The 25044-nt window shown below is 39.9% G+C and overlaps 1 long non-coding RNA gene across 5 annotated transcripts in view; it reads left to right on the plus strand.

Moving 5' to 3' along the window:
- The window catches only part of LOC102159120, a 195027-nt gene that overhangs the window by 158155 nt on the left and 11828 nt on the right, over positions 1–25044 (plus strand). For all 5 annotated transcript variants that reach the window (XR_002344337.1, XR_002344338.1, XR_002344336.1 and 2 more), the window contains exons 4-8: positions 2969–3093; positions 3575–3768; positions 5192–5330; positions 16073–16132; positions 16754–16932. This is a non-coding gene — a long non-coding RNA (uncharacterized LOC102159120). The remainder of the gene's footprint in view (positions 1–2968; positions 3094–3574; positions 3769–5191; positions 5331–16072; positions 16133–16753; positions 16933–25044) is intronic.

Consider the following 25044-nt stretch of genomic DNA (forward strand, 5'->3'; position numbering starts at 1 on the left):
CCTTTATAGGGTAGGGTAATAATAGTATGTATCCTACAGGTTTCTGTGAGATTTGAATTAACAGATATAGCAAAAGCTTAAAACAGGTTTGGGAACATGGAAAATACTCAAAAAATGTCAGCTCTTATTAAATTATTGAAATGGAAATAGTGGAACTCTTGTCTTCTTATCCCAACGTCTGAGGGGTGATTAAATCTGCCCCTTTCCTTTGCTACCACCCGCTGATCCATTAGGTACCTCCTCCAAATGCCAGACACACTGTACCCCTAATTTAATTCCAATTGCTCCTCAGCTCAGCAAAGCCACAATAAAATTCTTTAAACTTTGAAAAGATTTTTTTTTCCCCCTTCAAGTTGCTACAAGACTAGGATAACAAAAAACATAACCGGCGGGGGCGTTTCAAGAAATCTGAAAAGAAATGGTATTGGTTCTCACTGACCTTCCTTGCAAAGTAAACTGGAACCAGCCCTCAGCATGTCAAACGTTCCCCTTCTCCCTCCTCTTCATCCCTCCTCTTCCCACTCTCCCTCCTCGTCTTACAAGGTTTCCCTAAAACTATATTATTGTTTTGCAAACCTTGGAGCTTTGCTTCGTATTCAGCACGCCTTGCCCTTTTCAAACACTGCCTCCATCATCTAGTTTACCCTCTATCTGATGTGGAGTCCTGGGGGCGTGAGAGGAGAATCAGCAAACACAGGTGTTGTAATGGAAGAAAACCGTGTGGTATCACGAAAGGAACGCTGGTTGCACATCAGGAGGGTTTAAACTCCAGGTACAACACTTACTGGATGGGACCATGACTTTGTTTCTCTACGCTTGAGTTTCTTCATCATTAACTGTTATTAAAATGGCATTAATAACATGACTTATTTCATGGGGTTTCGAGAGAAAGGAATGAAATCACAGGAAAGAAGCCCTGGCCCTGTAAGATCTGTGCACACGCATCAGCCCCTTTCCTCTCTAGGCTTCCAAAAGGACAGAATAAGTGTGATTTATGTATTAGGGAATAACTTGGCTGCCTCCACCCCAAAGTGGCTCCTGCTTCAGGAAGGAAAAAAAAAAAAAAAAAAGCATATTAGTTTTTTTCCTGACAGGAGTCAATGACGGGGAATAAATCTCTTTCAAATAATGGTGAATGGAACCTTTGAGACTGCTATAACATCCTGTTGTAAAGTGTGCATTTATATAAATGAAAATAGAGGTTGCCAACGCTGACACGTAAATGAGACATAAAGGAAGCACGTGCTCACCTAGCAATGGAAGTCCAGGGATGGGGGGGGGGTTAAGTCCTAAATGGTAGTCCCCTTGGGTTCATAGATTATGAACTGTATATGCTGTATAGCTGGAGTGGGAATTTTTCTGTATTTCTTAGAGGGCTGTGGCATGGGATAGTTAACTGGCTTTATTTTGCTTCACTGTGAGTGTACAAAAACCGTAACGTGTATACTAAACAGTGTTTTTGCTGTATCAGCACTGTTGTGGCAACACCCTAGCTCTGACCAGGCTACTGGCCTGCCTCAGATGCGGGGCATCCAGCCCCCATTTGGAAACAGGAGAAGGATGAGCTTCCTCAACAGAACTAAGAGGATTTACCTACTACACCTGCTCCACCTGGTCCTCTGACCACAACACGAGTCTGCCGGAAGAATCCCTTGCTCACTGTGCCTTTCTAACAGTGGGGTTTTCAAAACGGGGAGTGGCAGGATTGGACATGGCTGACATCAGTCTCCCGAGGCCTTTGTAGCTACTGAGTCTAAAGGGTCATGGCCACATCTGCTGTGGACAAATACCTATGCCAGCCTGCATCAGGGAAGCTTAGATTCTAAAGGAACATACCTGCTCCTAGCTTGTCATGCTTTCCTACTCAAGAACCTATCTATAGGATTCATTAACTAGTATCAGTTAATGATTATCTACTTTTGTCATTGTGTTTGGCTGTCTTTGCTTGTTTTTATACTTTTACGGAGTTTTAAGACCTGGGAAAAACGCATAAACCTTCTTGCTTCTGAATAAATTTATGATGTGGAAACAAGACGTGTCAGCTTGAATCCACTCAGGTGGATTTTCCCTATCTCCTGAGTCACTTCTTTCAGTTAAGCAAAAGTCATATTGTAAACCATTCTGTCCCCAGTAAACCCAGAATCCTTAGACACTAGAGGTATATTCCAGTGAGAAATTGATTAGGCTTGAACGTAGGTGACCAAAGGCAGACAGTTCCTATGGAGGTGAATTTTCACCCCATGAAGGAATCCTGAGCTCAAGATGGCAGCTCTGAGTAATTCCATTGGTTGTTTGACATGGGTGTGTAAATATACCACAACTAGGTCACTTATAGCCATGTGAGAATTTGCATTTCAAAATTTGAAAATTTCCCTGGGTGATGGCAATTTTAGGTGTCAAATTGACAGGGCTAAGGGATGCCCAGAGAGCTGGTAAAACATTATTTCCAAGTCAGCAGTTTAGCACTTAAGTTGTAGGGGATTTCTCTGGGTTTTCATCTGTAAACCTTGGCCTCTAAACCCTGCACAGTGTGTGAAACATCAACTTATTTGCCTTCCTTGATACAGATCTGACCACTGTTCATAAAATTTGCTTGTCAGTATAGATAAAGAATATCCTGATATTTTAAAAAAAACACACCTCATTATTTCTAGGTGTTTCTGGAAGATATTAGCATATGAATCAGTAGATGGGGTAAAGACCACCTCACCACTGTGATGAGGCATCATTGAGGGAGTGAACAGAGCCAAAGGGCAGAGAAAGGGCCACTTTGCTCGCTCCCTGAGCTGAGACATCCGTCTTCTCCTGTCCTTGGACATTAGTGCTCCTGGTTCTCGGACCTTTGGAACTGGGGTGGAAGGACACCACCTGCTTTCCTGGGCCTCCAGCTGGCAAAGGGCAAATCGTGGGACTTTTCAGCCTCCATAACCACATGAACCAATTCCTCATAATAAATCTCTTTCTGTAGATCTCTATACTCCCATTGGTCCTGCTTCTCTGGAGACCCTAATATACCTACGCATGAAAGTTATGCTTCCACTGCACTGAGGCATCAAAACCTGTCTGGCACAGAATCCCTGCACTTGAATGGAGGTCAGTAGAATGTGCATGATGAACACTCGCTCAGGATATAGAAGCTTCAATGTTCTCATTAGTTTTAAAGTTGTCCTAAATTCAAGAGCCAATTTCTCCTGGTCCGATAATGAAAAACCACGATATTCATCTACACTTGCAGATGACTGCAAGAACTACAGTGGCAAATTTCCCAATATGAGTGACCTTAAGTAGCTTTACACCTTCTCAATTGCAAATTATAAATAAAATTTCTCTAAGGCTAGATAATTATATATATTTATACATACACATATATACACACACACTTATATGTATATACATATTTATATATACATTTATATATAATGTATATGTATAAAACACATACATGTATAATGTATGTGCTGTATACAAAATATATAAATATGCATATGTATAAAATGAAAGGTGTATAAAATTCTCAAATAACAAAAAGGTTAAGTTCTTTTTTTTTTTTTTCCCTTTTTTTTTGGCCATCTAGTGGCATGTGGAGTTCCTGGACCAGCGATCAGATCAGGCTGCAGTGGAGCTGCAGTTGTGGCATTCACAGCACCTGCAACAATGCAACAATGCTGGATCCTTAACCCACTGTGCCAGATGTGGGGTCGGATCTGCCTCCCAGACCTCCGGAGAGGCTGCCAATCCTATTATGCCACAGCAGAAACTCCCCAAAAGGTCAAGTTCTAACAATCCTTTATGACAGATTTTGAGGACTCAGAATAGTTAGCCTTTAGTTTCTTAATCTATTGCTTACTATCAATCCATTATGTGCTAGGGTAAGGTAATTACACTGAACTAATCACAGAAACCACTCATTTCAGTGTTTTTCTTTTCCTTTCCATGCTCACCTCTGCCTCAGGTGATGCCTGGCACAGCCCCCCTGAGCTCCCAGTCCAGAACCAGCACTTACAAAGGGATCCTGTGCTGGGGTGATAGCTGGAATGTTGCAAATCCAGTTACAGAGTGAGTGGGAGGCTGGGTCTAGGCCACCCCCCTTTCCCCCTCAAGTCACCAGCTTCCCTGATAGCTCCAAGGAACCATGGGCAACAGTCTTCCCAGGAGCTGGGGAGAGGAGCTTAGTTCCAGACCCTCTGGGGTACTACCAGTACTTGTGACTCAGAGGCCCTGAACGCCTTGTGTTACAGGAGGAAATTTCCAGTGAAGCTTCATGAATTTTTTTCTTTTCCTTTTTTTGTGTTTGGTTTATCATTGTTATGCACGTAGAGCAGAAAAGGTGCATCAAGCTGCCTTTCAGATTCTATGGAAAGGCTGCATTCATCTTCTCTTTTAACTTGGGAGTCAGGTCACTTCTGTCTTCAGGGCCAAGTACCAGAGGTGGAAAGGGGCACATGACTTAACTTTTCCATCTGGCACATTTTGGCTGCATAACCTCAGGAATGGTATTTAACCTCAATTTCATTTTTTTCTCAATCAATAATACCTGCCCACAAGGGTTATTTTGAGTTGTTGATGAAGTAAAGAATTAGAAAGTGCCCAGCCTGGTATTTGGCTTACAGTTAGTCTCATTTCTCTTCACGCCCTGGTTTCCATTCCTTCCTGGCCCTCTGCTTAATTCTGAAAATGTTGAGCAATGGGAAGAAGTCATTCCCACCTCCAAACTTTTGAAGGACGGTTCTGAGGTTGGCTATGATGGTAAAACACTGTGAGGTGTTTCCGTTAGTTTCTGTGCCATGAATAGTTGATGGTTGTTAACAAGACTAAAAATTCCAACTTGTGGAATGTGGGGAAAATGGCAGAGCTAGGACGGGGATTCCAGTGTGGACTCCAGCAGGCATGAGAGTGGGAAATATAAAGCAATGGAGCCAGTGAGAGGCTGGGTCTGGGCCAGCATCCCAACTTCCCCAAGAAAACAGCTTCCTATCAAGTGTAGCCAGAGAGAGCAGTGGTGACAGTTTCCCCATGGGTCAGTGAACCGGTGGAGCGACCCCATTCCAGCCTGTGGATTCATGCAGGGGGCAGTTAGACGGGCCCCAAGACCCAAGGAGATTCAAGCACATCACAGAAACAGGAATAGACCCCACCTGCAGCCACAGCCTTTCTGCCTTTCCTGTTTTACAGTGGAGTTCTCCCTCAACAGGTCATGAGAGTTCTTATTTTCCTCTCAGCTGTTCCCTCCTCCATGGCTAAGATCCGCCACATGTGACATGATTCGAATTCTACCCAAGAGCACGGGGAGAGAATTTCCTGTCTGTTCTCAAGTAGCTGTTTTGTGTAAGGTAGGACAAGCTAAATCGGTATTTCATATAAGCAGTATGCCCAGTGTTGAGATCCTGGAAAAAAGGAATCAAACCCAGACTTCATTGTTTTCTTGTTGGGGGACCTTAGATGAATGTCTCAAACTCTCCAAATCCCGTAACATCCTATACTCCCTTCACTGGAGCACTTACTACAATGCACTCTCACTGTGTGGATACTTTGTTTGGCCTCTCTGTTAGACTAAACACATCTTGAGAGAAGATGCTGGATCTGTAGCAAATGGCACAGTCCCAGCACATAACAGGCATGTAAGAAATAATTCAAATACATGGAGAAATTAGATGAGATCAATTCCTATGCCTTTTATATTATTTTTACTTCTGACAAAGCAACGATTGTGGCGTGGAATTAAATGACAACACGGACTGCTCTTCATTAGCAGTAGGATGCATAAAGTTGACAGAGAGGAATCTGAGACATAACTAAGTACTTCACTGAGATGGGGAAATGCATACAGTTGTATAATTAGAAGAGGGAGGGATCTAGAGAAGTAACTGGTGGTCTTCAGGGATTCATCCTTCTATAGACAGCCTCTTCTATTTATTTTTGGAAATTTCTGAAACATCTCCTTATGGAAGGTTTAATTTTCATAATATAATCCAAGGCAAAATTAGCTTTGTTTTAAATACTGAAACTATATTTTAAATACTGGAACCTTATCATTTATAGAAAGGTGTGATGTCATCTTAGCCAAGTACAGCTACAATTCCTGATATTTCCGGAAACTTGGCACATTCAGTAAGGTGCTTCCTCTTCACTAGTTATTACATGAAATCTTTAAAAAAAAATTTTTTTATTACTCAAATGAATTTATCACATCTGTAGTTGTATAATGATCATAACAATCCAATTTCACAGGATTTCCATCCCATAACCCAAGCACACACCCCCACCCCCTCAACTGTCTCCTCCGGAGACCATAAGTTTTTCAATGTCTGTGAGTCATATTATATGAAATCTTAATCCCATAAAACAAAGAGCTATTAGATTTCATAGTAGGTTACCACTTAGATTCTGATGCAATATAATGTATCAACTACTGAGAAGAATTGGGTGTAATTTAACTTTGGAATCTAAAATTCAGATACAAAGAGGTATTCTTATAAAAACATGTAGGAAGGAATGGTATCAAAACATATTTTCAGTTTATCATAGTGGTCTTAAAAGCACATCTCTTAGAGAGGATCAATAGCAAATGCCAAGAGAGAAAAAGGGGGAAAGCTAGTGTTTCTGTTAGAGTCAGAATTATTTTCTTGTGACACTACAAAGCAGGGCTGGGAGCTGACCAGGAAGAACTGAGAGAGGGAGCTAGGAGACTCTATCTACAAAGCTGACAAGCTCCTTTGCTTGCATGATACAATTTAAATACTTTCACTTTATTATTATTATGCTTATTTGTTATTTTTAGCAGGCTTTGTTCAGTGCCCTAAAACCTGATAATGACTCTTTATTCTTATTCAACAAAAGGCACATTTCCTCACTTGATTCTATTCTTGCCTCTCTCCTGGAGAAATTAATGGAGCAAACAACAGTTTTTATCAAACAATATGCCAATTTTTGAAAGCACAGGCCATCCACCAAACCTGACTGAATAACAAAGACTTTTGTAGAAGAGTTCGCACCGTCATTCTTTTGCTTCCAGGCTGCACAGAATGCTCTGATTGAGGGCAGGACAACTGGATGCTGAGGATCACCTGAGAAAGCTATTCAGTGTATGCATATTCCCCTTCCAGTATTCTTAGTCCAGCCCATGGGGAGAGCAGTACTGTGACAAAGCGTCTTTGAAAGAGGATGGTCAACCATGGATATTACCACGCACATATGGCCACACAAGGCTTGAATATATAATGCATTTTCCTGAAAAATAAGTTGGCAGCCATATAGAATTTGCCGTTAATATTTGATGCTATCCAATCTGGAATGCGTGAGGAGTGATTCTGGGTACAATTTTGTTTTGTTTTTTCATGGGTATGGTCCTGTCTGTAACCACTGCAGAACTGGCAGTCAAGAGACGTAGGATAGAGACTGAGCGTTAGAAGCCAGGAGAAGCTTGGTCCATTCTTCACTGACTGCACAGCAGACACTATTAAAGGCAGGGGAAGCCATTTGTTCATGAATATACATTTGATACATCTAAATGCTTTGTGCCATGAATATTTATCTCTTTCATGGATTGCAGCTGTTGTGTATTAAAAACTATTAACAGGTTGGAAATCGTCCTTTAGAAACCTATGTCTGCTATTTGTGTGCAAAACCATGTCTGGAAATTTATCTTTTCCCCCTCATTCTTTTGCGGGAAAGACAGAATACTACTGGGGCTTATAATGAGGTTGATCCCTTGGTAGACAGAGAAGATAATTTGGTAAAAATGGAAGGCAGCCTTTTTGGGATACACACCCACCCACCCACCCACCAACTTTCCAACTTAACTTGTTTATGTAATTTTACAACCAAGGCAGTGTTTTGATGAATGTCCATCATTCATCAAATGATGAATTACCATCAGGTTTTGATCAATGTCCCACTGTGAACAGAGATGAAAATATCGGCTATTAAATAGTGTATAATTTTGTGGGTGAGGGATGTCACAGGATTTCTATCTCTAACGATGGGATTTTTAGGCCTGTGGGTACTCAGAGTCTTCAGGGTGGGATGTGTAGTTTTTCAGACTCTGGTGTTTTATACTCCCTCTTATGCTCTATAATCTAGCTCCTTGTTAACTCTTCTACAATCCTCCAATAAACCAAGCTCTCTCATACCTCCAAACATTTGTTCATTTCATTCCCATGGTTTGAAATATTTTTCTCTCCAACAATTCTGGACACCCCTCCAGGCTCTGCTCTTAGCGCCTTTTTCTTCACTTCAGGAACCAGCTCAAACATTTATATCTTGTGATGTCTTCTATGACCTACCCTCATCTTAAGGCATCATTCCCATCCTTTGAACAGTCCTTAAATAGACTCTATCTTAAACAAAACAGTAGGCTACTTAGTGAACAGACAAATGTATCCCATTAGGTATGAAGTTTTTTTAGTTATCTAGTGGTATCATTAGCTTGTATCCCTAAAATGATTTGTGCCAAATTTTTATTTAAATTTTGTTCAGTGTGAACATACTGCTTGGGAAAACTCTTACTAGCCAGTGGTTCAGATCTCTCCATGTCATGGATTTACTCCCTTCCTATTATTTAGGCTAAAAATCTTAAAGCCCTTTTGGAGAATTCATTTGTATGAATCAACCAATTCCATACTACTTTGGGGCTTGCAAATTGAAATAGGTTTAGGCTTATATCTTTCCTTAGCTATTTGGATTCAGTCTCAAAATTTCTTCACTAAATTCCTCAATCAATGTTATTGCTCTCGTCTGGATTTTATCCAAGACTGTTGCCCTCTTTCTAACCATAGAGGCTCACTTTTGAATTAGGAAATTTAATTCATGTTTGAGAAAAATTCTTAATGCCAGTCAATTAACTTTAATCAGTAAAATCAAATATATAATCTACTTCTGATATTAAATATAGAAAGAGCTGCTAATAAGATTTTTATTTTTTAATTTTTTATTTTTTTATTTTTATTTTTCTATTATAGCTGATTTACAATGTTCTGTCAATTTCTGCTTGCAAATAAGATTTTTAGATATATCTAGATGTATCTAAAATCATATATATATGTTGTATAGATACGGCCTATATTGTATCCTACCAACTTGTTCGCCAAACATATATATATATATAGGTCTAGATAAAGATCTATGAACAGGGAGTTCCCATTGTGGCACAGTAGAGGATGAGGGGTTTGATCCATGGCCTCGCTCAGTGGGTTAAGGATCCGTCGTTGCCGTGAGCTGCGGTATAGGTTGCAGATGCGGCTCGGATCCCAAGTGCTATGGCTGTGGCGTGGGCCGGCAGCTGTAGCTCCAATTCAACCCCTAGCCTGGGAACCTCCATATGCCGTGGGTGCAGCCCTAAAAAGAAAAAAAAAATTCTATGAGCATAGACTTGTCATAAAGATCTCTGTCCCTACTTAGGGACCAATGATTATTTCATTTCTCTAGCCTTTCCTCTTTCATGTGTAGTTTTTAGCTATTTCATTGTTATTAAAATGTTCTTCAGGGGAAATAATATGAGCTCTTAGCATCAAGTGCAACATGCAGGGCTCTAGGGATATTTGTTAAGTACCTGTTGACAATGCCACTGACAATGATAAAATTCAAAACAGTTCATTGGTGTTGCACCTGTTAGTAATTTCAGCAAAACTTTGCATTAGACATAGGTTAAAACAACGGGAAGGTTTTCTGTGACTAGGGATGCTCGTCTTATGGATAGAGGGCTTTTCTCTCTCCATTTCTCTCAGCTTGGAATGGATTAACCGAGCAAGGCGAGACCTGGTAAAGGCAGAGCAGACAGGTGTGTCTGTGGTGACGGGAGCTGTGAGAAGGCGCTCTCTGCTTGTGCTGTTCCTTTACATGCACAGGTGAAACCCAGAGTTTATCCTCTGGGCTAAGACAACCCTTCTGTTCTTCCTTGTATGAGTACACACAGGGCTTTGTAGAAACAGAGCGCAGGTGCTCTGACTCAGAGAAGGAAACCTTGCAGCTAATTCTTAAAGGATGTGTAGCAGTCAGCGAAATGGACTGGAGCATTTGGGGAAAAGCTTTCTTCCTTCTGTCTCAGCCAAGACAGGCCAAGTTCAAAGTCCCGAAAGAGTGGCCTGAGATTATAAAATACCTAAGGATTGGAACCCAGAGAGAGAGGAAGCTGAGAGACAAACTTCACCAATTTGACAACTTTATCTGGGGCCGCTCTGTGTAGACAGAGACCTGTCTTATTTCAGAGCTTCTCCGTTTGTTTCTCAAAGGTTTTATATTGTTTTCTGTATTTAATTGCAGTAAAAAGTTTCGATGTTTATTGATGCTGACAGTGAAGACAAGCACATATAGAAACGGAGTCCCTGGAGTACATACACTTCTCTGGCAGAATACTTCCCATTATGTTACTGAATACATCCAATAGAGTCTGAAGATACAGCCTACATTGTATCCTACCAACTGGTTCGCCAAATAATAATACTATGAACAATGTCCACTTTATTTAAAAGTTAAGTCTCATGAGATTCAAACCAATTTTCCAAATCAGATCAGCTCCCCACACACAAAAATATATGGGTGTGCTGTGAGATTTTAAGAGAAAATTTATTCAAGAGAATGTTGTTTATTTTATATCACCTATAGATTACATCTTAAAAGATGTCCTATTTATTTCAAATGTCTTTCCTACATGAAACAAGCCTATTGCTAATCAACACGTTTCCTGCCCCACCTGCTTCAGGCTCTTCTCATTTCCCATATCCCTCTTTTTTTTTTTTCCCCCTTAGAATTTTGTGTCCTCAAAATTTAAAGAGGCCTGTGGCTTTTAAGTTCTACAAGACCTCCAAAATGCTAACTGCATCTTCAATTCCACCACTTATTTCCTTTGCCTAAAAATAAACAGAAAAACAAACACACACTCCCCCACACATACAAACACACATCTACACACCATAAACACATTTCATGGGTTTCCACAGAAGGGAAGAGCTCAAGAGTGAAAAGTGGGGTGTATGTTGGAACTGGGGTGTGTGTTGATCTATAAATACCATTTCTTTCTTCCCTGCCTGAGTCTGAAACCATCTGACAAATGGGAATCATGAGGATCATCGAAATATCCGCTTTATTTGAGACAAAGATCTGGATTGAAGAACGACTTGCCTAGGCGGCAAACAGACTTACTAACGCGATACACACCAGAATGGGGCATTTATCAAACTGTTCATCAGGCAAAGGCAGGAAAAGCATAGTGTTCCTGACATGGAAGTAAGGACTGGTGTATGTCCCTGTAAATTTTATAGCAAAAAGAAGAACAGACAGCATCTTCCTTGAGGGAAAACTGGCTTCCAAAGAGTGAGAAAAGGGAGGGAAGAGGAGGATTCCCAGTTCCTTCTTTCAGTTTACCTTTCACATAAAGAAGAGAACGAGAGGGCAGGGGCCAGACAGAGCTCTTTCTCCGGTGGTGGTCCCTCCATGGGGAAACTTCAGGCAGAGAATGAGAAGCATCCCTCGTCTTCATGTTGAAGGACTTCTGTTAGCCCCTCTGCCTGAATTTAATTAGGCCACTTTGATTTTATTTAAACCTTTGGCAAGCTTCATGGCCACTCTGAACTATTCTTGGTTTGCTTATGCCTTTCGAAATTATCCTTAAGATAGTTCTGAGGGCCTGGCTCTTGAGAAAGAGGACATTTTGTTCCCCACTTGTTCTGAGCTAAACCAGAATGGAGCCAGATCTGGGTGCTTTCAAAACAGAACCTCTCTATTAGTCACAAAAATTAGAGGCAGTAAAACCTATCAGATCATCTGCTCCCTGCTCATGCCAAGTACAGGGAATACGGGCTGCTTATTCTCTTGAATTTACACTGTTTATCAGAAAAGTAACTAAATCAATCTTCCTCTGAAATGGATACTGAGGGTCCTATTGTGTCAGCAGACACATATTCAGAATGGATCCACAGCACATGAAAAGCATATACTCAGACAAAAGGAATCTGTACTGAGAAGACTCTTTTTTTTTTCCCCCACAAGTCAATTTAATTCCTTAATCAACTCCTACGTAGCACTCAAATCATACCTCATTTTTAAATGTTCACTTTTATTTTGCTGAAATTATTCTCATCAGAATCATTATTTTCCATGTAAGATTTTCAATGAAAATGAGTTCTTGCTAATCAAGTTTTTATTCATATCAAAAATGATTGCATCAACAATTGGAAATTTTGTTATATATATAGATATCATTTCTACCCAGACCATTTATTCTAAATCAAATTCTGCAGAGAAATTTTTTTTAAAAAAACTTGCTTTTGTCGATAACCAATATGACCACATGCCATATTTATACCATACCATAAAACTTTTGTATGCTTATCTTTACCACTGATATTCACTATAAATCGGATAGAAGAAAACAGCTTGTATTTATTTCTTAGCTAACTTATGAGAAAGTGGTACACAATTCACCTCTGTTATTCCAGGATTGGACAACTCTATTGCTAACTCAATTCTACTGTATATTTTGAATATTGCAATTTAAAAAGCTCCTTCTCCTGGTGGGGCAGAGAGCATATGGCAGGGCCAAATGTCTGGTTTGGCTCCATATTTATCATTATTTGGGAGTAAAGAAAGGTAGCCATGTTAAAAAGGAAAAACAAAAACCTCTGTTCTCTTTTTCCCCCCTTTAATCTTTGTTTTTGTTTGTTTGTTTTTACCCCGCGTCTTTTCAGCCTTATTGAAGTTTCTCAAACTTATGCTTTTATTCTGCTGTCACAATTCCATCCTCATTGTCCCTTGTTAGGTTCTCCATCCACCTACTGTTGGCCTTATTCTTTCTTTCTTGCATCTTCTGGATATCACTCCCTGTCTTGAACACTCTCCTTGAAAGCATTTAGCTGGACCTCTATAGTCCTATCACCATCTCTTACCTAGAGCTGCTTATCAGAGTCCTCAACGTCATGGTTACAAAGGCTCAGAGAACTTCTTGCCCCTGCCACTTAGCATCTCACTTGGATCCAGTGACCACATGGCAAGTGGCTGTGAACCTTTTTTTTCTATGGCTTTAAAAGCAGCACTGAAAATGACCTTCTTATCTGGCCTTGATTTTATGAGGCAGAGGGATGGATGTTACGATCTCAGGAGGACCTTGCCAGATTAAGGAGCTTGCAATCATCATTTTAGATTTATTGGACACCCCCCCTGGGTGCTTGGACCTGGGTTAGAATGATTTCACGCTTTATACCCTAAAATATAGTTTCTGCCTTTTCCTCAGCTGTTTAAAATACTATAGTACTGGTCTAAACTTTCTCGAGCATTTGTTATATTTCTGTTATTGACTACTAAGTGGGTTTGCTTGTTTGCTTGTCTCATAGCTCAAGGGTTTTCAGAATATTTAGAGTTGTATAACCACCACTACAGTTCAATTTTAGAACATTTACAAAATCCCCCAAAGAAACCCAGCTCATATTCATTAGTGAACTTTTCTTATTCCCAAATTGGGGAACTACTACTATTCAATTTTCTGCCTCTATGGATTTGCCTATTCAGGAACATTTCAAATGGAATCATACTTTTGTGACTGGCTCTTTCATTTAGCCTAATATTATAGCATGTGTCAGTACTTTATTTTTTTATTCCTAAGCAATATTCTATTGCCTGAAAATGCCACATTTTGATTATCCATTCACCAGTTGATGGACATTTAGGTTGTTTCCACATTTTAGTCATAACAAATAATGCTGCTATGAACATTCAGAGTGGGTTTTGTGTTTTAGTTTCTCTTGGATATCGATCTAGTACTGCTACAGACAAGTGCATGGTAACTTCATGACCACCATTTTGAGGAACTTCCAAACCGTTTTCTAAAATGCGTGGACTGTTTTAAATCTTCAAGTGTTCCAATTTCTCCCCATCCTCATTCAAATTTATCATCTGTCCTTTGGGCCATTTTAATGTGAGAGAAAAGGTATCTTGTAGTTTTATTTGCATTTTTAAAACATTTTATTTACTTTTCTATGGCTGTACCCACGGCACATGGAAGTTCCCCAGCCAGGAATTGAATCTGAGCTGCAGTTTTGACCTGTGCAGTGTTGGATCCTTTAACCCACTGCACCCAGCTGGGGATCAAACCCATGCCTCCACAGTGACCTGAGCTACTGCAGTCAGATTCTTAACCCATTGCACCATAGCAGGAATCCCTCATTTGCATTTTTCCTAGTGATGAATGATGTAGAGCATCCTTCCATGTGATTATTTGCCATTCGTATTTTATTTGAAGAAATGTCTGTTTAAATCCTGTGCCCATTTCAAAATCTGGTTATGTGCCCATTTCAAAATCTGGTTATGTCTCAGTCAGTTCAGGTTGCTATAACAAAAATACCATAGACTGAGGGGCTTATAAATGATAAAAATTTATTTCTCACATTCTGGAAGCTGGGGAGTCTAAGATCAAGGTGCTGGCAGAATTAGTGTTTGGTGAGGACCCATTCCTGGCTTTTGTGTGTGTGTGTGTGTGTGTCTTTTTGCTATTTCTTGGGCTGCTCCTGCGGCATACGGAGGTTCCCACGCCAGGGGTCCAATCGGAGCTGAGTCCACCAGCACTTGGGATCCTAGCCGCGTCTGCGACCTACACCACAGCTCACGGCAACGCAGGATCGTTAATCCACTGAACAAGGGCAGGGATCGAACCTGCAACCTCATGGTTCCTAGTCGGATTCGTTACCCGCTACGCCACGACGGGAACTCCCCCCATTCCTGGCTTTTAGAAGGTTGCCTTCTGTGCATCACACTGTGAAGCACAGGAGCCCTCTGGGGGCTCTTTTATGAAGGCCCTAATTCCATTCCCCAAGGCTCTACTCTCATGACCTAATCACCTAGCAAACGACCTACCTCCAAATACCATCACATTGGGCATTAAAATTTAACATATGAATTTTGGGGACAGGCAAAAATATTCAGTCTATAGCAGACTGTCTTTTCATTATTGAGTTATTAAAAATTATTTTTCTTGGGGAGGGAGTACACCCATGGCATGCATAAGTTCCCTGACAAGGAATGGAATCCAAGCCATAGAAATAACCTGAACCACTGCTAGGCCACCACGAAGGAACTCCAAAAATTCTTTGTATATTTTGTATATAAAGCCTTCATCATATATGCTTTCAAATACTTTCTCTCATCCTGTGGTTGTTTTTTCACACACTAGATAGCATCCTTTTTAACTCTGGTGAGTCCAGTTTCCTGTTTTCTTTTGGTGCTTGTGTTTTTTGTTTGTTTGTTTGTTTGTTTGTTTTTTGTCATATTGAAGAAACCAATGCCTAACTTAAGATCACAGAGATTCATCCTTAAGTTTTTTTCTAATTTGATAGTTTTCACTTTTCTACGTAGATCTGTAATCCATTTTTAGTTGATATTTTTACATGGTGTAAGGTAAGAATTCAACTTTATTTTTTTGATTGTGGGCATCCAGTTTGTTGAAAAGACTTTCCTTTGCCCATTGAACTGTTTTGGCACTCTTCCTGAAAATCAATTGGGCATAAATGTAAAGATTTTTTTCTGGACTAGTAAATTCAATTCCTTTGATCCATATGTCTCATCTTAATGCCAGCACCACACTGTCTTGATTACTGTAAAGGAGTTTTGAAAACGAGAACTGTAAGTCCTGTAACTGTGTTCTTCTTTTTCAAGATGGTTTTTACTGTTCTGAGTCCCTCGAATGTCTATATAAATTTTAGAATCATTTCATCAATTACTACAGGAAAGTCAGCTGAAATGTGAAAAGGACAGTACTGAGTTGGTAGATGAGCTTGCTGAGGATTACGTCTTAACAATGTTAAGTCTTCTCATCCATGAATGTAGGATGTTGTTCCGATTACTTAGATCTTTAATTTCTTTCAGTGATGGCTTAGACATATTTCAGTATTACACTTTTTTTCCTAATTATTTTACACATATTATTATTCTTATAAGTGGGATTGTTTTCTTAATTTCATTTTTGGATCATTTATGGCTTGTGTATAGAGATACAACTGATTTTTGTACTTTGAGCTTGTATCCAGGTGCAAAGTTTAACTTGATTATTAGTACTAGTAGTTTTTAATGGATTTCTTTGTATTTTTTATAGACAAGATCATGTCACTTGCAAATAGAAGTAGTTTTACGTCTTCCTCAAGGGCAGCTGGAGGTGAGTGACTGGTCCTTTCATCTTTCTTACATACATCCTGGTCATGAACCCAGGTTTATGCACACACATGACCTTTTGGATTCTCAGAAATATGTCAGAGCTTTTCAGGCTCCTCTATTGCTCATTCTCTAGCAATTTTTTTTTTAAATGCCTGGCAAAGCCCTTGTTTTCCATAGCTGAGATCATAGCCATAAGCAGTTGCTTCTGGAAGTTTACTATTGTGTTAGAATTGACCTGGAGATAGGCCTCTGCTATCTGAGTCAAATCAAAGAGCCAATATACTCTGGGAGTAGAGATTTTCTAGGGCACTGCAATTTTAGACAGAATATTGACCAATTTCCTTGGATGATGGTTTTACTGGAATTCCACAAGTGGTCAGATTTCTCCATTGTCATTAATATTGTCAACTTTTGGGAGGATGCCACTGACTGGGGAGTGAAAGGGATGGGATGACCTAGGTTAGAATGTCAGATAACCCACTGTCTCACTGATGTTCAGCAATTTTTTTTTTTTTTTTTTTTTTTTTTTGCATAGGTGATGTTTAGTTTACTCTTCAGTTAATTTTCACAGAATTAAATGGCTGACTTTAGGTGTTTTCCCTGTACTTTCATTGTTTTAGAGGGAGAACAAGTTCACTAGGTCTTCACTTGACTGTTCCAGAGATCCATTTCCCTGAGAAGATTTTAAATAAATGAAAACCAGGTACTGGATACAAATATGAACACATTAAAGATGTGCTGGATTCACAATGCGAGAAACGGCAGATGTTATAACTGATCCAAAGAGGATCCAATGAATAGGTAAATGTGTAGGTTACAGATATTGAAATGAATGTATAAATGATTTTTCCTGAGGACTGGGAGGGCTGCCCCTCCACTGCACAGGATTCATTTGCATGTGTACAGATAAAAATTATTTTGCATTGCCATCAGTTACCTAAAACTCATAAAGCTGTAAACTAGCTCCCATAGAATCAGAGTCTATAAGGATGAAGGGTATGCTATAGAAATGTGTAGTTTTCCACTGAAGCACAACTTTTTTCCCCTACAGAATTGCTAAGGCTTTTGAACAAAGTAAACCTTATTTTGTTGAAAAGCAAAATGGTAGAAAAGATAGTCTTCAAAGGGTATTTTTTATTTGACCATAATTGAACCACACCATAGATCAAAGCAGCATGAAACGGTAGATACAAGAAAAGAATCCTAGAACCTCATATTTTCATTTTCAAATCTTCCCAGTCACCACCTTGTAGTTACCAAGGCCATTCCATTTGAGAGATTTTCTCTGTCTCACATTCACCAAAGTTAAATTACCAGTGAATGTAAAGTATTTACATTTAGGGATTGGAAAACCATTGCTGACTTGACTTTGTGACGTGGGTATACCTATAAGTGCAATGTCAGGTGCAGAGAGAATGCTAATATTAAGATGGTTTGCAAGTTGCCTAAAATGGTTTCCTAGGTACTCAGTTTTCCAAGCCTTGCTTGGACACACACTTCATGACTTTAATCACAGAGCAGCAATCTACTTTTTACTTCAACTTCTTGAATCCTGGTAGAGAATATTCTGTGATTCAAAATTATAATGATGGAGTTCCCACTGTGGCTCAGCAGGTTATGAACCCAACTGGCATCCATGAGGACACGAGTTCCATCCTTGGCCTCCCTCAGTGGGTTAAGGATCCCACATTGCTGTGGCTGTGGCGCAGGCCGGCAGCTGCAGTTCCAATTCAGCCTCTGACCTGGGAACTTCCATATGCAGCAGGTGCGGACCTAAAAAGTAAAAAAAAAAAAAAAAAAAAGGAATAAAATTATAATGCTGATGATCACAAAACAGATATAGATATGGGCCCAAAAGCCAATCAAATAAAATATTGTTCTGCTACATTTTAGCTTAGACTGGCTGTAGACTGAGACACATTTGTTGTCTGAGGCATTATTCTACTATAAAAATTTAGCAAGCCAATTCCTGTTGTCAAATATGGAATGGCATGTTGAGTAATATGAAAAAAATATGTCTTGATGTATTTCTTCTAACAACTTCAATCAGAGTAACCTTAAATACAGTATACTCTCTTACAGCCTACTCATTTGCTTGAGATGGAAGAGCATATTGGGTAATGTTTGAGTTATGGGTACATAATTCCAAACTTTAGCTGATGAAAACTCACATCCATTCAAGATATGGCTTTTGAATTTTGGACGAATTAGAGAACTATTTGACCTTTGGATCAGAGGATTATGAGTGAAATAGGAGCATATCAATATACTTTAAGACACAGTTCAAAATTGAAGCTTCACCCTAAAATTGTTGTATAGGTTGGGTAATGGTCCCTCAAAGATATTAAATTCTGATCCCTGGAACCTGTAAGTGATCCCTTATATGGAAACAAGGTGTTTGTAAATGTGATTGAATCTTAAAATGGGGAGATTATCCTGGAATATCAGAGTGGGCTCTAAATGCTATTAAATATATCCTGATAAGAGGGCAGCAGCAGCAGATTGGACAACACACAATAACAGGTGGACACAGAGAAGAGAGAGATTTGAAAATGCTGACTTTGAAGACTGGAGTGATGCAGCTGCAAGCCAAGCAATGCCAGCAACCACCAAAAGCTGTAAGGGGCAAGGACCGTATTTCCCTCTAAAGCCTCCAGAGGGAGTGCCGCTCCAAAACACCTTGATATCAGCCCAGTGAAACTGAATTCAGACTTCTGACTTCCAAATCTGTGACAGAACACCCGTTTCTGCTGTTTTAAGCCGCCAAGTTTATGGTAATTTGTTAATTACCAGCCTCAGTTAACTAATAAAATGGTGATGAAATCAGTGCATCCAACCCTTCAAATGGTTTTGGTGTTTGCTGAGATCAGTAGTTGTGTCTTTCACTCTAAGTCTCTTTGGATTATCCCACTGAGTTCTTTAGTTAGAATCACCCACTGCCTTCTCAGTTGTTCGTGCGCTATCCATAATTTTGTACTAGCACATATCATATTATTCCAGTTTGTAAAAACCATCCTAAACTTAATAATCTAAAACAATCTCTATTTCATTGAACCCATTAATTCTGTGGGACAGGAATCTGTTAGGGTTCAGAAAGATGGCTTGGTCTGTTCCACAATCCCTAGGGCCTCACTGGGAAAACTGAAATGTCTGGGGAGCTGGAATCATACGGAAACTTATTCAGTCACATAACTGGTGCCTGGCTATAATGATTCAAAAGTTGAGCTCACCTTGCATGGTTGACTAGAGCCCATACATGGAACCTGTCTGTCATCTGGTCTCAAACTCGAGTTCAAGGACGTTGACCTAGGTCTCTTTATATCCCCAATGCCGAGCACTCAGCAAATGTTTGAACTGAAGGCATAAAGGTTGGAGAGATGAAAAGAAGAAACATGAGAAGAAAAAGGAACTTGAAATTGACTAAATGAATCAGCCTTATAATGAGTGAGATTTCTTCTGGACATAAAAACAGCTTGGTGTGGGGGTCTACCTTGTCTTAACCTACACTTTCTTTCTACTCTGACTTCCTTTTGCATTCAGCCAAGACCAGAATACTCCTCATTTCAATGGTTCTCTGACATTTCCTGCAATTACCATTTTGCTTTCAGCTTCATCCTGGCAAAACTCTGCCCCTGGCCGACCTAACCATTCACCTCTCTGTGTGCTACTCAATTATTGTTCATTGCCAGATAAAATTCACACAGGCTTCTAGCATGCTGCAAGTTTCACAGTGGATGCCTTGTATTAGTTTGGACAGGTCTATAGATTGACTGGGTTTGGCTTCTGACTCTGGTTCTTCTTTCATTTCTCCTCCTGATGCCCAGACTGAAGGGGCATCAACTACTTGAGGCATGTCTTTCTCATGCCAGGGGTTAGGAACTCCCAGTGAGTAGAAATAGGTAATGCTTTTATTATTTAGGATCAAAACTGACACACTGTCCTTTTTGCCCACACTCCATTGCCCAAAACAAATCACTAGACTAAGCCAAACATGAAGCAGAGAAATATATTCCTTGCGTAGAGGCAAACAATGATACATTATTTTCCAATATTTTAGTAGATCCTCTTGGATCCCTCATCCTTTCTGCATATCTCGAATTCATGCTTCCTAAATTTCCCCCAAATGTCATTTATAATTTCCTTCAAGATCTCACCCTTTTCAGTAACCTACCTTCTTCTGAGCAAAAGAGTTCGTTTCTGACTTTAAGATCAGAGAAAATCAGAGATCTTTCAGCAGTGGATCCTGTAAACCAGTCACTTCTCTGCATTCTTCCCTCCCATCTTAACGGAAATCATATCCATTGTTCAGTTTAATGCTACTCCTTCCACTTTTCTGGAGCCCATCCCCTCCGATCTTCCTTGGGTTTGACATCATAAATTATATCCTCTTACCTTATAACTTTAAATTAGTCTTCTCTTCTTGTTAGTAGAATAACTACAAGACAGTATAAACTATGAAAGCTATCCCAAATTCAGCCATATGATTTTATTATGTGGAAATATTATTTCAATATAGGAAAAAACATAAGAATAACTCAGAATAGGCGTTCCCGTCATGATGCAGTGGAAACGAATCCGACTAGGAACTATGAGGTTGCGGGTTCGATTCCTGGCCTTGCTCAGTGGGTTAAGGATCCGGCGTTGCCATGAGCTGTGGTGTAGGTTGCAGATGCGGCTCGGATCCTGCGTTGCTGTGGCTCTGGCGTAGGCAAGTGGCTACAGCTCCGATTAGACCCCTAGCCTGGGAACTTCCAAATGCTGCGGGAGCGGCCCTAGAAAAGGCAAAAAGACAGAAAAAAAAAAAAAAAAAAAAGAATAACTCAGAATAGAATGAAACAGTTGATTAACTGAATCAACCTGTGGACACCCATGTGGGAAGACTTAAACTGATAGAGGACATGAAGTCTTTAAATTTTATTTTCTGCGAAGTAGCAATCTTAAGAAGAGACTCAAAGTGGCATCTGTGATAGTTAAAGAATTTTCTTGGATGCCTTCCCTCCTAGACCTCAAGGCAATTGAAATCTCTGGTTGCTAAGCCATGAGCTGAGATGAATTCTTTTTCTATTGCTGAGTAACAAATCATCGTCATACACTGATGGGCCTAAAACAACATATATTTATTATCTCAGTTTCTGTAGGTCTCCATGTCTGGATATGGTTTAACTGAGTCTTCCTAGGATTTGCGAAAATTTGGGTCAGCACTTTGATCTCATCTGAGACTCAGGATCATATTTATTGCTCTTACGGGTTGTTGGCAGAGTTCAGTTTCTCGTAGTTGTAGGACTGAAGTCCCTTTTTTTTTTTTTTTTTTTTCTTTCTGGTTGTGGTTTGGGTACTAAAGGCCAACCTCTCAGTCACTAAAGGCTGCCCCCAAGTCCTTGCCGTGTGGTCCTTTGGAGAGGCAGTTCACACAATGGTTGTTTGCTTCTTTTTTGCTGTAGAGAATCTATCTTGCTGTGAAGCTCTCTTTTAAGGAAAGCCTAGATTCTACTTTAAATGACTCACCTAATTAGATCAGATCCACTGAGGCAAAATTCTCTTTTGATTATCTGAGTTTGGCACCTCAATTATATCTACAAAATTCCTTCTCATTTGCCATATAAAAGATATTGGATTTTGTCTCCAGTTCAATGGAAAGTTGTTTTGGAGTTTTAAATAGAAAATGATAGACTCTGTTTGCAGTTTGTAAGAATTACTCTGTCTGCATTTTAAAATAATGGTTTGGATAGTCAACTTTATGGGAACTTTGTGGGAACTTTATGGTTTAGACTCTTTATGGTAGCTTAGAGTAGGGCAATTATAGCAGCAAAAGGAAGTGGATATATTTAAGATATTTATCTGTTGAATAGACACAAACTGGCAAATAAAGTGTTTTTACAAGTGACATCCTGCCTTTTGGATCATGAAGCAGCATGGGTAGAGAAGCATACTGAAAAGAAGGACAAAAACACAGTTATGTATGAGACTGCAGTTGCATACAGGGATCTGGACTTAGGAGAGAGACCTAAAAAGGCATACATTCGGGATCTGCTGGTATGGAGATAGTATTTAAAACTGAGAGTAGAAAAGTCCAAGACATTAGCAAATGTAGAATGAGGGGAAAAAAAAGAATGCCTGGGTGAAGCAATGGGGAAGTCTAAAAATTAGAGGTTAAGTAGGGAAGGATAACCCATGAAAAGAATCTGGAGAAGGGACTAAAGAAATAAGAAGAAAACTAGGAAAGGTGGAATCCTAAATGCCTAGAGAAGAGGTTTTTCAGAGGAAGGCATGTTCTTTTTTTTTTTTTTTTTTTTTTTTTGTCTTTTGTCTTTTGTTGTTGTTGTTGTTGTTGTTGTTGTTGTTGTTGTTGCTATTTCTTGGGCCGCTCCCACGGCATATGGAGATTCCTAGGCTAGGGGTTGAATCGGAGCTGTAGCCACCGGCCTACACCAGAGCCACAGCAACGCGGGATCCGAGCCGTGTCTGCAACCTACACCACAGCTCACGGCAACGCCGGATCGTTAACCCACTGAGCAAGGGCAGGGATCGAACCCGCAACCTCACGGTTCCTAGTCGGATTCGTTAACCACTGCGCCACGACGGGAACTCCGGCATGTTCTTTTGTGTTGAGTTTTGCAGAGGTCTAAATGGTCGGAGAGGTATTTATTATTGTTCAGCTACAGATTGGTCATTGTGATCTTAGCAAGGAGAGTTTTAGTAGTATGCTGAGAGAAGAGAGAATGAAATGTGAAAAGAAGCAACTCCAAGTTATTTGGCTACAAAAGGTAGGTAAGAAAAAATACGGTAATTGGAGAGAGTTACATGTTGTGGGACTTTTTTTAAGGTTATTAGAATTGCTAGAAATTTGAATGCTAATTTTAAAAAAAAGGTAGCAGAAAAAAAAGTGATAATATGAAGAATCCAGCATGAGGGGTTATTACCAAAGAAAGGGTCCCTGAAAGAATGGGAGGGAATGGCATCCACAACACAGGTGGAGAGATGAGTCTGAGAGAGGGAAGGACATTGACTGTATAGTTATAGGAGGAAGAAAGGTGAAGGATGGATCCAGACACATTTGGCGAATTTGGTTGTGGGGAAATGAGGAAGTATGTATCTGATAGCCGTAACTTATAGAGAGTGAGGGATAGAAGCTATTTGCAGAGACGGCAGAAATTGCTAAGTGGTGCTGAGAGCCCTGTTGAAGTTGGTGAACATGAGTGTTTAGGTCTGTCAATTATCTTAGTCATATAATTTTTCCTCTTAAAATCCAAACTCCTTCCCATAATGATTCTCAACTGAATGTTTTCTTCAGAATTACATGAAAACTTTTTCCTGATCTTCAACTCAGACCAAATGATTCAAAATGTCTGGGTATGAGGAATGATATGTCTCCTTACAACTTCCATACATTTTTTTCCTTTGCTTATGATGCACAGAATTACTCTCTTGGCATAACATACAAGGCTTTTCATGACTATGCTGCTTTTGACGTGTGTTCATCTTTACCTCCTACTACTTACTCTTTGTTTTGAACTCCACATGCGAAATCCCATAATAAACTACATATTTCTCATTATTTTATCACCCCTGACCTTGGAGAGCCAAACAGTTCACACATCTTAATTACTCATAGAGAAGTCTTTTTTATTATTATTATTACTCGAATGAATTTACCACATCTGTAGTTGTATAATCTTAACAATCTGATTTCACAGGATTTCCATCCCACTCATAGAGAAGTCTTAATTCTCCATCAGTAGTTACAGAACACAGATCAATTCCTACATTCTTTTCAGCATCTCTCAGAAAAGGGCTAGGGGTCTGGCCAGCATTGTCTAGATGCCGTTATTAAAAGCAGGAGTTCAGAACATAACAATTGTGACAGAAAAACATTGACTCTACTGGGAGCTCTGGTGCAAGTACAAAACCAAATTAAAAAGTCTTTTCCATGTTTTCTGGAACCGGGGCACCAGTCAAACCAAGACAAGAGAAGAAAATCAAGTTCCACGAAAGCCAAGAGTGCCTGCCATCTTTAAAGGCACAAAGCACCAAGAGTCATGGTGTTTCAGAGATACAGAGAGGACGGAGTTTTAGAACAGAGGGAGACTAATCAAATGGGTCAGATGCTGCAGACAGTCATGTCAGATAAGAACTGAGAATCATTCATTGTCTTTGGAAATACAGAAGCCCTTGGTGACCTTTGTAAAAAGCAGTTCTAGCGGCCACAGGGAACAAAAGCCAGATCACAGCAGGGTGAGGAATAAATTGCTTATTAGGAAGTAGAGACTGCATGTAGCAGGAAATTCTTTAAGACGTTTGAAAGTAAAGAAGCAGAGTAGAGGGGAGTATGCGGTCACAGAGAAGCATTTTCTAAATTCAAGACTGGGGAGACTTAACTCTCCATATATACATAGACAGGTCTATCAGTTACAGGGCAGGATCCAGGAAAGAAAAAGAAAGAAGAAAAGGAAGAGGGTGAGGAAGAGGATGATAGAGAGCAGAGGAGGAAGAGGGAGGAGGGGAGGAGACAAGGGTGGGGGAGGAGGGAGGGTAACTGATGAAACAAGGTTCTTGAGGAGAAACTGGAATTCATAGGAGAAGGAACTTTAAATAGAAAGAGGAAATAATCTTTCACCAAGAAAGGGAGAAATGGTGAAAGGATGCAGATGGATGAAATACACAGTAGGCTCTGAGAAGTAAATGTCGAAAGAGCTCTTATTTTCTAGTCTCACTTTGATCAAGTGAAATATAATGCCCACAAGTAAGAGGGAGGGAAGAGACATCAAATCTGGTTGTGAGGAGAAGTGGAATTTTGTAATACAGCATCTGAGGGAAGAGCGAAAGGGGACTAGTGAAGAACACAGGGAAAGATATACCTTAATAATAACTGACTTTGGAGACCACGAATGCGAATTATCTCTGATGATATGATTT

Source organism: Sus scrofa, chromosome 5 (genome assembly GCF_000003025.6).
Source record: "Sus scrofa isolate TJ Tabasco breed Duroc chromosome 5, Sscrofa11.1, whole genome shotgun sequence".
Lineage (NCBI taxonomy): Eukaryota > Metazoa > Chordata > Mammalia > Artiodactyla > Suidae > Sus > Sus scrofa.